This window comes from Dasypus novemcinctus, chromosome 2, assembly GCF_030445035.2.
Source record: "Dasypus novemcinctus isolate mDasNov1 chromosome 2, mDasNov1.1.hap2, whole genome shotgun sequence".
Taxonomy (NCBI): Eukaryota; Metazoa; Chordata; class Mammalia; order Cingulata; family Dasypodidae; genus Dasypus; species Dasypus novemcinctus.
The window spans coordinates 9,189,073-9,204,139 of record NC_080674.1 but is presented as its reverse complement, the minus strand read 5'-3'; the positions used below and the strand labels follow the sequence as shown (position 1 = coordinate 9,204,139).

General features: G+C 43.2%; 1 protein-coding gene across 2 annotated transcripts in view; it reads left to right on the top strand.

Moving 5' to 3' along the window:
- The window catches only part of SEMA5A (semaphorin 5A), a 539,903-nt gene that overhangs the window by 145,423 nt on the left and 379,413 nt on the right, over positions 1 to 15,067 (top strand). The window lies entirely within an intron of this gene.

Genomic DNA, 15,067 nt, shown 5'->3' with positions numbered 1-15,067 from the left:
TTAACATTCACTGCTCTGCTCAGCCACTTTCATGTGTCTTCAGCCACGTTTCTTTAACCGATAGAAATGAAATTGCACTTTTAAATGCAAAACCTATTTGACAATTAGCCGCCGTGCCAAGGGACAACCAAACCTCATTGTCTTGGCCTCCGAACTCCTGGGCTCTAGTTTCAGCTCTGGTACCAGTGAGCTCAGGGGTTCTCTGGCAAATGGCCTCCCGTCATTGGGGCCTCACATTTCTTGGCTAGGAGAAGAGAAGGTTGGAAGAAAATCAGTGACTTAACCTTCCTTTACTGTGGCCCCAGACTTTCTTCAGAGGGGAAAGGTGGCTGGGCGCAGAGCTTTCGAAAACAGGGTTCCGTTGTTAGAAAAAGGGGTAAAAGTCAGTGGGGGTGTATTTCCATAGTTCTGTTCAGCTCCATGACATTAATTTTTAAAAGATACTTTCAAAATGAAATTTGCCTTGTGTATTGGTTGGCCAAAGGGGTGTCAATGCAAAGTACCAGAAATGTGTTGGCCTTTATAAAGGGTATTTATTTGGGGTAAAAGTTTACAGTCCCAAGACCATGGAAAGTCCAGCTCAAGGTAACTGTGAGAGGTACATTTTCACCAAAGTCCGCTGCCATGTGTTGAAGCAAGAGGGTGGGCGAGCTCTGCCGGGAGTCCACCTTCCCCTCTGGGCTTCTACTGCCTCTGGAGGCTCCTGGGCCCAGCTCTTCCCTCAGGGCTTCCTAGAGCAGTCTTGGCTCTCTTCCCAAGGTCAGCTGTGAGCTCTCAGGTGAATGGCCCATCTCTCTCCAGGGCCCCAGGATCAAAAATGACAGAGCTCTTGCTTCCAGTGTCTTCTCAGGTGCTTCCAGTGTCTTCTCAGACCCACCAAGGGGGTGGGGACTCAAACTGAGTAACACCTACTGACTTGGTCGAATCAGTAAAAGCCCTCAGAACAATCTTACCAGGTAAACTAACCAAGGGACCCTCAACTGTATCCTGTTAAACAAAGGGTATCACACCCAGAGGAATAGGTTCAGTTAGAAACATAATCCTTTCTCTTTTGGGGATTCATTAAAAAATCTCAAATTGTCATACCATGGAAGTGTTTTCATCTTAGAGTGTCTGCAGTGGAGTATGTTAGAGCATGGGCTACGGAGAGGGGCTGCATGGGTTTGAATCCCAGCCCTGCTGTTTACCAACAGCGGGCATTTTTCTGAACTTCCGTGTCCTCCAGTTTCCTCTCCTGCAAAGTGAGGATAATAACGAGTTTGCTATAAGGATAAATCAACTGGTATTTGTTAAACACTTAGAGCAGTTTCTGGCACATATTAAGCACAATGTATGTGTTCAATAAATAGATGCTTGTCCATTGGAAAACTCGTTTCTCTGCATGGAAGGTGTTTTGTCAACATGGAAGGCGTTTCTTCAATTTGTGAGCAACTTCCATATTTTCTGGAGGTCCTGTGTGTTTCTAGATGTAACAGACAAGTTGATGATCTAAGATTTGTGGTGGGGGTGGGGGTGACATCCCAGGCCAAGGCAAAAGCTGGAGCACGTTTAGGAAATGTAGAAATTCCAGAAGCCAAGAAGTCTAGCACAGGTCATCAGAGTGGGCCGAAGTGGCGCCACAGGCACTTGTCCGAGGAGAGAGACTGGATGTTGCTGGAGACTGGTGGTGATTCCCTGCTGTCGGGGAGACTTCTGCCTGGTAGTGGTGGGGGTGAAGAAGCAGGATGGGAGGCTCACTTTGCCCCACGTGACTTGGTGCTGGCTACTGGCTACCCAGAGCTTAAAGGCAATTGGCAGGGCTGCTGTACCCATTGGATAAGCAGCAGCTCAGTTGGTTTCCAGGGCAGCAGGAAATGAGGGCCCTTGTGGCACGTGGTGAGGAGGCACAAGGGAGAGGGTAGGGGGCTGAGGAAGCTTACTTTCCCCCCCTTCTTTCTCACTGGCCCCCCTGAAAGCCGCATCACCGCTCGGGCCAGGTTCCTACTTGGCTTGCAATCCACTGCTGTCTGCAAGTTGAAACAAAAGCCGTCAGGTAGCTGGGGCCAGAGGGGATCAAAGATGCTTTGCCGGAGTTCGTGGTTTCTGTCCAGCTATTTGAAAGGGGTTAGATGAAGGCTTTGCTTGTGCTTCTGACAGGGTTCATTTCCTTTACCAAACTGTGCTGGCCTTGTAACTGTGGTAACTGAAGCCTATTTATCTGGTCCCCATTATGTAACTGATTTGTGAAGCCCATGTTTCATGGTGTGTGTTGCCGTGATTCAGGATACGGATTTGATTAGTATGCGGAGAGCTCTCTTTCTACACGATCATAGTGCCATAGTAAGTAGAGAAGACAACTGAAGTATGGAAAATGAGATGGTAATATTCCCCTTTTATGTTTAGTCCGTTTATTGGGCCTCAACTCAAAAATGCCTTTGAGATTTTCACTTTGTATATAGCAGTAGTTCTCAAAGTGTGGGTGGGGGGATTTTTGCCATCCATGAAATATTTGTCAATATCTGGGGCCATTTTGATGGACATGGCTGGGAAGGGGGTGCTACTGGCATCTAGTTGCTAGAGGGGTGCTGCTATACCTCCTCATATGCACATGTCTTAGTTTGCCACAGGGCTGCCAGTGCAAAGTACTAGAAATGGGTTGGTTTTTATAATAGGGAATTTATTAGGGTAAAAGCTTACAGCTCCAAGTCTGCAAAAATATCCAAATCAAGGCACCATCAGAGATGCTTTCTCACCAAAGTCAGCTACAGGTGATTCTGGCATCCTGCCACATGGTGAGGCAAGATGGCAGCCGATCTCTGAGGAGGTCCCTGCCTTCCTTTCAGGGCTCACCATCTCCAGGAGCTTAGCTATGGACAGACACATGGCTCTTCTCCTCAGCCTTGAACTGCTCCATGGGCCCAGCCTCTTGGGGGCTTCGTGCCTCAGCTTTGGCTCCTAGTGGTCTTGAGTCCTCTCTCTCACATGGCAGGATCAAAATTGCAGATCTCTTTTCCTTCTCTTTGTGTCTCTATTTATATAAGTTCCCAGTAAGAGGACAGAGATGCAACCTGAGTCATGCCTCTCTAACATAGTCCAATCAAAAGTGATCTGTAGTGATCTAATCAAAACGCCTTAACCAAATCTAATGTAGTCAAAGGGTCTCACACCTGCAGGAATGGCTTAGGTCAAAACATCATCTTTTTGTTTGTTTGTTTGTTCTTTTGATTCCCCCAAATTCAAACTGTCATACACTGGACAGTTAGTCCCCCTGCAACAATCCCCCTTTTTGGATTTATCCCATCCAAAAAGCCAGGAATGCTAAAGTTAAGAAACTCTTGTATATAGAGTTTATTCTAAGGGGGAATTAGATGGAATATTTTACAATTTGATATTTAGCATCTTTGGTAAATTGTTTCTCCCTTCTAGAATCTCTTCCTTCTCATTTTAAAAATTTCATGGCAGTAACTGTCCAACATTTATTTAAGAACTGACTGAAATCTGACTACTACAAAAAAACCTCCTTGCATTGGGCTAATTTATTTTTATCTTTTCTGTACATTCTCTTTACAAGAATATTTTCAATTTATGTATTAGCTCTAGACATATGTTATACTTTTCAACATGATATTTTATCAGTTCTTGCAAGATGTTTCTTCTCCCAAATTAGGTTGTAAACTCCATACTGCTGGGTAATATTTCTTTGAATTATTAAAAAAAATGTAGTCCAGTTCTATACCAGCTTTCCATATCCAATAAATATTTAATGATTAACTCTGATAGTTGATGCATTATATAAATCAGAATAGTAATTCTTTGGAATCCATGATTCTCTTCATTAAAAGAAAAATTAAAGTTTCCTTTGCTTTTCTTTTTTCTCAAAGCAGAAATGTATTCAGATCTCACAGGATTTAAGTATTAGCATAAGAGCAGTATTTTTAATGTTTGATAAATTATTACTAGCTTTCTACTTTTGTGGTCTTTAATTATTGTATTTGTTTTTTTTAAAGTATTTTCTTTTTGTATTTGCTTTTAAGAAAAATGTAGAATAGGATCTTTATGAGATTGTTTCCCCTAGCCAACCTATAAAAGTCAATATTATGCTCTATTTAACACTATAAATCAGTATCTGTGGCTTTGTTAAACTTTTGGTAAGTAAGTTCCATTTGGAAAGTGTTTCTATTTGGACAAATTCTGCTCTTAAGCATGTGGGGTATGTTGACACGGAGTTAACTGGGTGACATTGTTTTAGCAATGCTCTGTATGTTTTATTCCAATGCAGTCTTTCCCCCTGCATTGATTTCTCTGACTAGGTAAGATAGATGACATGTAGCAGCATCCTCGGAGGTGGGTGTCCTTTTCTTTCTGGTGGGTAAAAAAGAGGTGGCACACCCCATTTTTGGGCACTTCTGCTGGCCACTGTGTCCCTTTCTCTGGCTGGCCTCTGGTGTGAAGGTATAGCATGTGCCTGGCTGAACCCGTAGACCATGGCTGCGTTTGTAAACTCTTACAGAGATTGTTTCCCACACCTGCTTTCTGTGTGGACAGTTCCGTGATAAAGACTGATAAGTGATGTGGAAGGGAATCACGCGTCTCTAAAGCCCACCTTTAAATGGACATGCAGGGTGACTTCCGATTATTGACCCAGGCAACCGTTTGCGCTCATTTGCTCATCTGTGCCTTGCCACCACCCATGGAGAAGAGCTCCTCTCGGAGCTGAAGTCACTCAGCCGAGATTTTCACATCTGGTTTTGATTCAGGTCTGTCCTGCTTCAACTACTGTATTCTCCTTACTCTGTCTCTCTGCCAGAAGCTGTCTGGCCTCTGTTACAGGGCAGTTAGTTCTGTGAGGCAAAGGAGGTGACCCGGGCTCAGGAGGCAGCTTGCCCTCAGCCTTCTGAAGACAGGACTTTAAATATTAATTAAAATTAAGGAAGATGTTACCTTATGAATGGCAAACTTGGCCAGCCCCGAGTTGGAGCGATTTCATAGCTCCTGGTTTATTGGAAGGATTTTTACCAGAGGACATTCTCCAGCCCCCATTGTGGGAGTTCTATGGAATTTTGGGTGTCCGGGGAGTCGGTTTTACGGTGAGGTCATTTCAAAGCATTATTCGGATTTTCAGAAAGACAGAAAAAAGGCTGAACCGAGCAGGGTGTGTGGAACACCTTGTTTTGATTCCTGACGTGTACAAACATAATCTCAGAATGTTCTTGCAGTCGCTGCTCAGGCCTGTTGTTTCATGGTGGGATAAAGCAATGAATGTCTTGCTTAACATTCTGTAACTCTAGAAGTTACCTTGAAGCCACATGGCTCCTCATTAAACTGGGTGAGATAACGTGCTATGGAGGACTGGTTACCTGGATAATATGCTGTGGATAATCTGCTGTGGAATCTAGTTCTGTTCAAGAAGAGAGAGGGTAATGGCCCACTGTATGTTGGTTTAGGGTCTTACCTCCATTATCCTGCTTATATGACTTAACCTCTGGATGACAGGTGAGATGGTCCTCCTGGAATGTCTTAGTGTTTGATCATTCATGTGTGTGTATTTCCTCCTGTAACCTCAATACTTAGCTATCAGAGATTAATCTAAACAGCTTTTCTGCCCCTAAGGAGAGGAAACTATTTGTCTTCAAGTTACATGCCCAGTTGGGACACTGGAATGATCCTTTGTAAGAAGAACCTTCTGACCACTCATCATTGCAAACATACATTTCAAAATATTTTGATTGATTAAGAATCTTGTTCTATAACATTTGAGACTTGAGCTATGTTACTAAATCTTATAAATGTTTTAACCTTGCCTGAATGATTTATAATGCAATTAGAAGGTCATGGGCAACCAAGCTATGATTTGGGTTCTCTTTTTCTCTTTCACATTTATATAATGGGCAGTTCCAGTTGGAACTACTTGACTTTATGGCTTTGATTAGAAAAAGTCATTGATGTATTCTGCTTCGTTTAACCTCATGGCAGACAGCTAATGGAAGCATGCATCACCATGTTTGGGGAACTGTTACGGCCCTGGATTTCTTTTTTTAAAATTTTTATTTATTTTAAAATTCTTTTTCTTTCTTTCTTTTTTTTTAATGTTATATTAAAAAAAATGAGGTCCCCTTATACCACCCACCCCCCTCTCCCTACTCCTCCCCCCATAACAACAACCTCCTCCATCATCATGAGACATTCATTGCATTTAGTGAATACATCTCTGAGCACTGCTGTACCACATGGTCAATGGTCCACATTACAGTTTACATTCTCCCCCAGTCCACCCAGTGGGCCATGGGAGGACATACAATGTCCAGTAACTGTCCCTGCAGTACCACCCAGGACAACTCTAAGTCTTGAAAATGCCCCCACATCACATCTCTTCTTTCCACTCCCCACTCTCAGCAGCTACCATGGCCACTTTCTCCATCTCAGTGCTACATTTACTTCTGTTACTAATCACAATAGTTCCAGAATAGAATATTGGTAAATCCACTCTAATCTATATTCTATTCCTCCATTCTGTGGACCCTGGGATGGTGATGTCCACTCCACCTCTGTATTGAGAGGGTGCTTAGATTCCACTTGGATGATGGATGCAATTCTCCTGCTTGCAGTTGTAGGCACTCTTGGCTCCCTGGTGTGGTGGTTGACCTTCTTCACCTCCCTGTTAGCTGGCTGGGGTAAGTCCAATAAACCAGAGGGTAGGAGTTGCAAGGCTGTTGAAGCTCAGGGCCTGGCTATCACATGGTCAGTCCAGAGTTTCAGGTCCCCTGAGTATACACTAAACCCCAGCGCCAACCACAGGTTCGGTAAAAGTGACAGAAGAGGCTTATGAACAAAGATGACATCTGAGTCCACAGGCCTGGAGTTCAATAATGGGGAAATTAGTACAGGAATCATAGGCTCTTCTTCTAAAGATTATTCATAATAGGATGCCCAGCCCAGCTTAGAGCTCACATGTAAACACCATAGAGCTTCATATACAGACCTTTCACATGCTTTTGAATGGCTCAGATGCAAAAGAAAGCTGTGTGTGTACAGGTTTTGCTATTCTTTTCTTTCATTCTCTTTTTCTTTTCCATCAAGTTTTTTCTTCTAAGGCTTAAGCTATTGAGGACTGACAAGGATTAGTCAGCCAGGAGGATTGGTCCATTTTTAAAAGAGTATAAGATTACTTAAAATTAGGGGTTCCAATTTATAGAGGTAGCTGGTGTGCATTACTCACTAGCTGTGATTACATGCAGTGTGAGTTGATGCCCGTAAGGAATTCAATATTACCATCTTTGCAGCACCTCATGGGAAGGTACAATTAATATCCTTGTTTTGTAGGTGAAGCAGTTGTGCCTGAGAGAAGTAAAGTAACTCGCACAAAGCCACACAGCAGTGAGGGCAGTGCAGAGATTTGAATGCAGGAAGCCTGATGGTTGAGCTGGGGTTCTGAAGCCCATCTTGTTCCTTACTTCCCGCAAATGTTGACTGACTCCCCATATACTCCCTACTCCCTCACCCCACTCCTCCCATAACAACAACCTCCTCCATCATCATGGGACATTCATTGCACTTGGTGAATACATCTCTGAGCACTGCTGCATCACATGGTCAATGGTCCACATTATAGTTCACACTCTCCCTCAGTCTACCCAGTGGGCCATGGGAGGACATACAATGTCCAGTAACTGTCTCTGCAGTACCACCCAGGACAGCTCCAAGTCCTGAAAATGTCCCCACATCACCTCTCTTCTTCCCACTCTCTACCCTGAGTAGCTACCATGGCCACCTTCTCCAAATCAATGCTACATTTTCTTCAATTAGCAATCACAATAGTTCATGAATAGAATATCAGTAAGTTCACTCTTCCACACTCCACTCCTCCATCCCATGGACCCTGGAATGGCCGTTTGACTGACTCCCTTAATGTTTAAGACCCAAGATCTCTTCTGTGATACAAAAAGATATACTCGTCTGAGTGTCTGTGCCCAGGGGCCTGTGCTGTATTGGGAGAACAAGTGCGTAAACAACTGTAGCGCTTTGTGAGCAGAATAAAAAGGGTATATCCAATGGGTTTTGTTTGCAAGGTGAAAGAAAATTTAATTCCTATGGGTATTATGAGTGAGTCAGTAACAAACTTTTCATGAATGCATTTGAGATGGGCCTTTTCAGGATAGGTGGAGAAGGTGGGGAACTACAGTTTAGAGAAGGAATTTCAAGAATAATGAACAAAAAAGAGTATAGGCCTGAGAATGCTGGTGTCTCCAGAATGCCCAGTCGTGGCGCATGCTGGAAGATGAGGCAGGAAGCCGTGTTGGGAGGGAGACGGTGTTGGGCTTTGCTGGCCTTGCTCAGGGACTGGGCACAGGGTCAAGTCCAGAGGGGACCTGAGGGGTGTTTCAGCCATATTGAAGACTCATGGGAGTTAGAGGGAATAGCCAGGGAAACCAGTGGGAGGTTCCAACAAGGACCCTGGCTAGAACATTCAACAGATAGGGATTAGTGGCCACTGAATGGCGATGTGTTAGGGACGTTGAAAGAATGTGCTTATTTGGGACTCACAAAAACCATGAAAGGTAGATGGTACTTTTTTAGACAAGGAAAGAGGCTTTGCAAAAGTGAGTGACTCTTCTAAAGTCAAAAAGCTAGAAGGTGACATGAATTCAGGCCCAGATCTGTCTGATTCTAGAAACAACTCAAAGGACCCATGGCGTAATCCTATTTGTTTCGCAGGGTAGAATCAAAGATAAGGTTGTAACACATCATCTGAAATTAAGAGAAGAATTGAGATCTTTACCTTCTACAAAGCCAAGAGAGAAATGTGGGCAGAAGAGATAAACAGTCAAAGTCGTGTCCAGTTCTGTGTGGTACTTCTACAATAGAACTCGCTAGTTCTTGGTCACAGGCTCTGCCTCCTCCTTATTAATTGTACGAGCATGTTTTGTGGATGCTTTTCATGTTTTGTCGTTAAGAAGAAAAAGTAGGTTGAAAGACTATGGTTTAGACAGATGAGTTTATTCTGTGTGCTCAGAATTAATGGTTCTGAGAATGTGGTTGTAGCCAAGAGTCACATGCGTCTCCATGCCCCAGGCCAGGGGAGGCTGCCGGTCAGTAGTGAGTGGGGAGAGCTTGCATTTGGTTGTCGAGAGCTTGCTGAAGACAGTGGCTGGTCTGCTCAGAGGCACTGGTATGGAGGGAATGGGAACAGGCAGGAGAAGTGGCAGCTGTTTGTTTTGATATGTTGTGCTTAGTTCGCAACCCTGGGCCAAGTCTCATCCTTGAAATTCCTTAGGAAAATTCCCATGCCCAAAAATCCCCTTAGGATGAGAATCTTCCCAATGGTCAAGGAATTAATTTGTAAAGAACTGCTTGCTCTAAAGATTTATAGACCTGTAATTTGGCGAAAACATAACTATTTCATGACTTGAAATACCATTTTGACAGTTTGCTGCTGCACGCTCTAACCTCATGCTGTGGGAAGAGTGGAGTGAAGGCTGATTCTGATATTTAAGAGCTGAGCAGAGGACCACTAGGGACTGCTGAGTCCTCATCATTATACAGGTGTTGTGTGATTGAGCCTTCGTGTAAGAGGCAGAACGTGTGGGAAAATACCAAGAGTCTAGATAAGCATGTTTAAGACTCAAGTATGGGTACAGTGATAAACATTCTCTTTGCCTGACATATGGTACTAGGTCCTTTTGCTTCATGAGAATTTTGGAACCTGTGCAGTAAAATATCAGAGAATTTGTCATTATTTTATAGTTGAAATAAAAGAGTCAACACTTGGGCACAGCTTTTTTGGACATGGCCCATCTGCCTTCATGCCATTTGTTCTTCTTTCTTGCTACTAGGAAAACTTCGACTACTTTATCTATTTGCCTTAATTGCTTTAACAGTAGAAAAATGCTGAGAAAAGAACGGAAATTTCCTTTAAGTATGTTTGGGTGAAGAAGTGTGTTCACAGTAGCTCGGGGTTGTCTGAGTGCATGTATAATGTGCTTTTTTATTTTGTTTTTGAGATATTGAGGACTGAGGATTGAACCTGGTACCTCGTATGAGGGGAGCTGGCGCTTAACCACTGACCCACATTGGCTCCCCTGAATTGTTTTTTTCTTTTTGTTCTTCTTCTTCTTTTTTTTTTTTTTCAGGAGGCACTGGGAACTGAACCCAGGACCTTCCATGTGGGATGCACGCGCTCACCCTCTCGAGTCACATCTACTCTATTGTAACATGCACTTTTGAGACCACCATGAGTTCTTGGGCTGGAAGCCAGCTTTCTACCAATGAATTTATTACATAAATAAGAGAAAATCAGCTATATAAACGATAAAATTATTTATAATAATAAAAATACATTAGATAGTAATTTATGGTTATAAGCAATATAAAATATTCTAAGTAATTGTATAGTTAGTTGCTTCATGAATGTGTATGTGGCAACAGGCTCTCTGGATAACTATGGTGCATTTCAGTCAAAAAATGTGCTTTGGTTTATATTGTAGTTTATACTCTCCCCCAGTCCACCCAGTGGGCCATGGCAGGACATACAATGTCCAGCATCTGTCCCTGCAGTATGACCCAGGACAACTCCCAAGTCCTGAAAATGTCCCCACATCATATCTTTTCTTCTGTCTCCCTATGTAAACAATTATCCATGTGGTGCAGCAGTGCTCCAAAATGTATTCACCAAATGCAATGAATGTGCCACGATGATGAAAGAGGTTGTTGATGTGGGAGGAGAGGGGTGAGGGGGGTGAGGGGTATATGGGGACCTCATATTTTTTGAATGCAACATTTGAAAAAAAATAAAGAGAGAAAAGAAAAAGAAAAAGTGCTTTGGGCCCAAACTGTTGAATAAGAAGGTCCATTTTACATTGATTTGGGTAGGGCTCTTCAGCTTTTTATCAATCCCAGTAGCCCACACCCCTCCTTTCTCATCTATCTAGGTCAGGCTAATGGGAACCTTGTTTGTGAAAAACCTGGTATACAAAGAGCTCTTTCCTTCCCCAGGGGCTCCCCACACTCACTGCTACCACCACACTGTAAGAGCACCTACACTGCTGCTGTGGTCTCTCTTCCCACTAAGTTAGCCCCACTGCGAAGGTCTGTCCTGGGAATTAGCCACACCCCAGCATTCTTTCTCTTCTCCCAGCTCCTGCTGTTGGAACCATCCTCACAAGAACCCAGTAGCCTAAGTAGGAATTTGAAATCCATTTTATAAAATAACGGCTTTCCTGAGATATAATCCATATACCATTAAATTCATCCTTTTCCGGTTTTCAGCATTTTAGCATACTCACAGAGTTATGCAGCCACCACAACTCTCTAATACTGGAAGACTTTCATCAACCCAAAAAGAAACCTATTAGCAGAAACTTCCCATTCTGCCCAGACCTTGGCAGCTACTAACCTCCCATCTGTCTCTGTGGATTTGCATATACTGGATGCTTCATATAAATGGGATGCTGTAACATGTGGTCTTTTGGGACTGGCTTCTTTCACTTAGCATAACATTACTCAGGTTCAACCATGTTATAGCATGTATCCGTACTTCATTCTTCTTATGGCTAAATAATATCTCATTGTATGGATATACCATAATTTGCTGATCCATTCATTAATTGACGGCCATTTGGCTGTTTCCACTTTTTGGCTCTTACAAACAGTGCTGCTGTGAATATCCCTGTGCATGTGTTTGGGTGAATACATTTTCATTTCTTTGGTATATAGCTGGGAGTAGACTTTCTGGGTCATTGGGATTAATTTCCACAGAGACACAAATCTTTTCATACCATCTGACATTTGAAATGCAGCATGTACTTTACAAAGGTTTTTCTCCAGTAGTGATAGCCCAATATTTTTGCAAGAGTGTCCAGTTGCCTAAACCAATCAATCATCGTATCATTGGCCATGGGAATTTTTGAGTCAGACATAGGTGAATTCAAGGCCTGCTAATTTCTAGCTTGGTGATAACCTTGGGTTTGTATGTTTACTCTGAAGCAGTTTCTTATCCGAATTAAATTCCAGCCTGGGGTTCTCAAACTCTTAGTTTTTCCCAAAGTTATCATGTCATTGAACATAGAAAGTGATAATATTTGTGAGTAAATTTGGTAAACGGAGGAGACTTCTAACCTGGAGGGCTGAAGGGCTTGGAACCTGGCACACTAAAATTGCAGCACTTCAGCATCTTAAACCTTGAATAAAAGGGGGAAATGGCAGAGCAAATTAGTTGATATGGCTAAGAGTCTTCCAAAAACAGTCGGGAGGTCATCAGAGGGGTCACGCTTACGCACACCTCAGTAGGACCCCAGAAAAAGACAAAGTAGATACAACCCTAAGTACTCGTTCTTCTGAAGGCTACAGAGATCCACAGTGTATATAGTCATGGCAGATGGATTTGGAGTTCTGTGCGGTGTAAGAGGACCCTACTTTGGAATTTGTGCTCCTGAGTGTGACGGAACTGGACTCAGATGTGACTTTTCTACACATGCCTCTTCTGTCACTTTTACTGAACCTGTGGTTGGTGCTAGGAATGGTCCATAGTCAGGGGACTTGAATATCTGGACTGCCCATGTGCCAGCTGGGCCCTGGGCCTCAGAGTGGCGACTTCTACTCTCTAGTTTGTTGGCCTTACCCAGGTCAGCTAACAGGGAGGTGAAGATAGTCAACCACCACACCAGGGAATCAAGAGCACCTACAACTGTAAGCAGAGGAATTGCATGCATCATCCATGTGGAATTTAAGCCCCCTCTTGATCTAGAGGTGGAGGGGACATTGCCATCCCAGGGTCCACAGAATTGAGGAATAAAATATGGACTAGAGTGGACTTACTGATATTCTACTATAAAACTATTGTGATTAGTAGAAGAAATTTTAGCATCGAGGTGGAGAAAGTGGCCACAGTAGTTGCTGAGGGCAGGGAGAGGGTAGAAGAGATGTGATGTGGGGGCATTTTTGGGATTTTGAGTTGTCCTTAATGATATTGCAGGGTCAGATGCTGGACTTTATATATCCTGCCATAACCCACTGAATGTACTAGGGGAGAGTGTGAACTATAGGGTAAACTATTATCTGTGTAGTGCAGCAGTGCTCCAAAATGTGTTCACCAAGTGTGATGAGTGTGCCACAATGATGAGGGAGGTTTTTGGTGTGGGAGGAGCGGAGTGGGGATGTGGAGAGTATACAGGAACCTCATATATATATATATATATATTTTTTTTTTTTTTTAAAGATTTATTTATTTATCCCCCCCCCCTCAGTTGTTTGCTCTCTGTGTCCATTCACTGTGTGTTCTTCTGTGACTACTTCTATCCTTGTCAGGGGCACCAGGAATCTGTGTTTCTTTTTCTTGCATCATCTTGTTGTGTCAGTTCTCCATGTGTGCGGCACATTCTTGGGCAGGCTGTACTTTCTTTAGTGCTGGGTGGCTCTCCTTATGGTGCGTGGGGCTCCCCTACGCGGGGGACACCCCTGCTTGGCACGGCACTCCTTGCGTGCATCAGCACTGCGCGTGGGCCAGCTCCACACGGGTCAAGGAGGCCCGGGGTTTGAACCACAGACCTCCCATGTGGTAGGCAGACGCCCTATCCATTGGGCCAAGTCCACTTCCCTTATATTTTTTAGTGTAACATTTTTTTTGTGATGTATATATCTTCAAAAAATACAATTTACAAAAATAATGTGGTGGAGGGTGGGGAGGGGTTATATGGGAACCTCTTATGTTTCTTGTTTTTTTAAATGTTTTTTAATGTAACATTCTTATGATCTATTAACTTTAAAAAAATAAAAATCTTAAAAAAAACAAAAAACAAAAAAAACCCTGCTGGATTCTTCTCTGCTCTCCTGTTGCTCTTGTTTCTTTAGACAGTTTGTCTCTCAATAGGTTTGCAGTCTTCTCTCTTCCTCTAACCTTTTCCTTTCTAATATGTGAGGATTCCATTAACCACTGGAGAAAAATAGTGGAAAAAACTATGCTTTTGCAGGGTTGTGATCTCATTCTATTTTATCTTTGGTGTGTTGTGCAGGTGGACCTCACAAGATAAATGAAGACTCCAGCGATGGTGGTTTTGAATGCTTTCGCTCTGACATTCATTTAGGAAATTATGGATAGCCATCCCCAGTGCACTTAATTGGATCTGGCATTTGATGCCATACTGCTGTCATCTTTTCTAGGCTTCTCAACAGCATATTGTCTTTCCTGATTGGATTTTTTTCTGCTCCTGCTTCAGTCAGCAGCTCATTGGTCAATGTACTGCTTAGGTCGAAATCTACTTCAAATTTTACTTTCCTACTGTGCGTAAATATCTTTGGCCATGTAGAATTTGCTCTCAGGGAAGCTTGGTGTATATCTAGCTCTGGCTTATTTTTCCCTGTAGAGTACAGAATTGATCAGCCCTCCCCATAGATGCAGATGTCAAGCCCTAGGCAATGAGAACACTATGGACCTCTTGAGTGAGGGAGAGGCCCTTTGGAGGGTGTTTTTGTTTCCTGGATCCTAAAAACATATTATATGATGGGTTGGCTTAAACTGTGGGAATTTATGGTCTCATGTTTTTGAGCCTAGGAGAAGCCCCAGGTTGAGGTATCAGTAAGGTGATGCTTTCCCCTTGAAGACTAGCTTTTGGGGGCTGGCTGCTGGCGAGCCTCGGTCCTTGGCTTTTCCATCACATGGCCATGGACATGGCAGCATCTTCTCCTTTCTCTGGATTCTGCTAACTTCCAGCTTCTGGCTGCACCCCTCGGCTTCGCTCTTTGTGTCCAGTTTCCTTTGCTGATAAGGGTTCAGTTTGGGCACTTTAACTATTAACAACTTGAAAGGTCCTATTGACAACTGAATTCTCATCCAAAGGATCACGGGTTGGGAGCTGAAAGTGACTTTTGTGGGAGACATGATTCAGTCCCCAACAGATGGTGATCTAACCCCGATGAGATAGAATTCTTTTCTGCTTTAAAATAATTAAAGGTCATCTTTGATACCACCTTCCATGTCCCTGCTGGTGTCTCTAAGTGTGATCACACATAACAACTTCACCAAGATTGGATTTATTAGATAGAGCTGCTCCCTTCCTCTGGTCATGGGAATGAGTTGTTGGAGTTGGAGGGGGAGGGA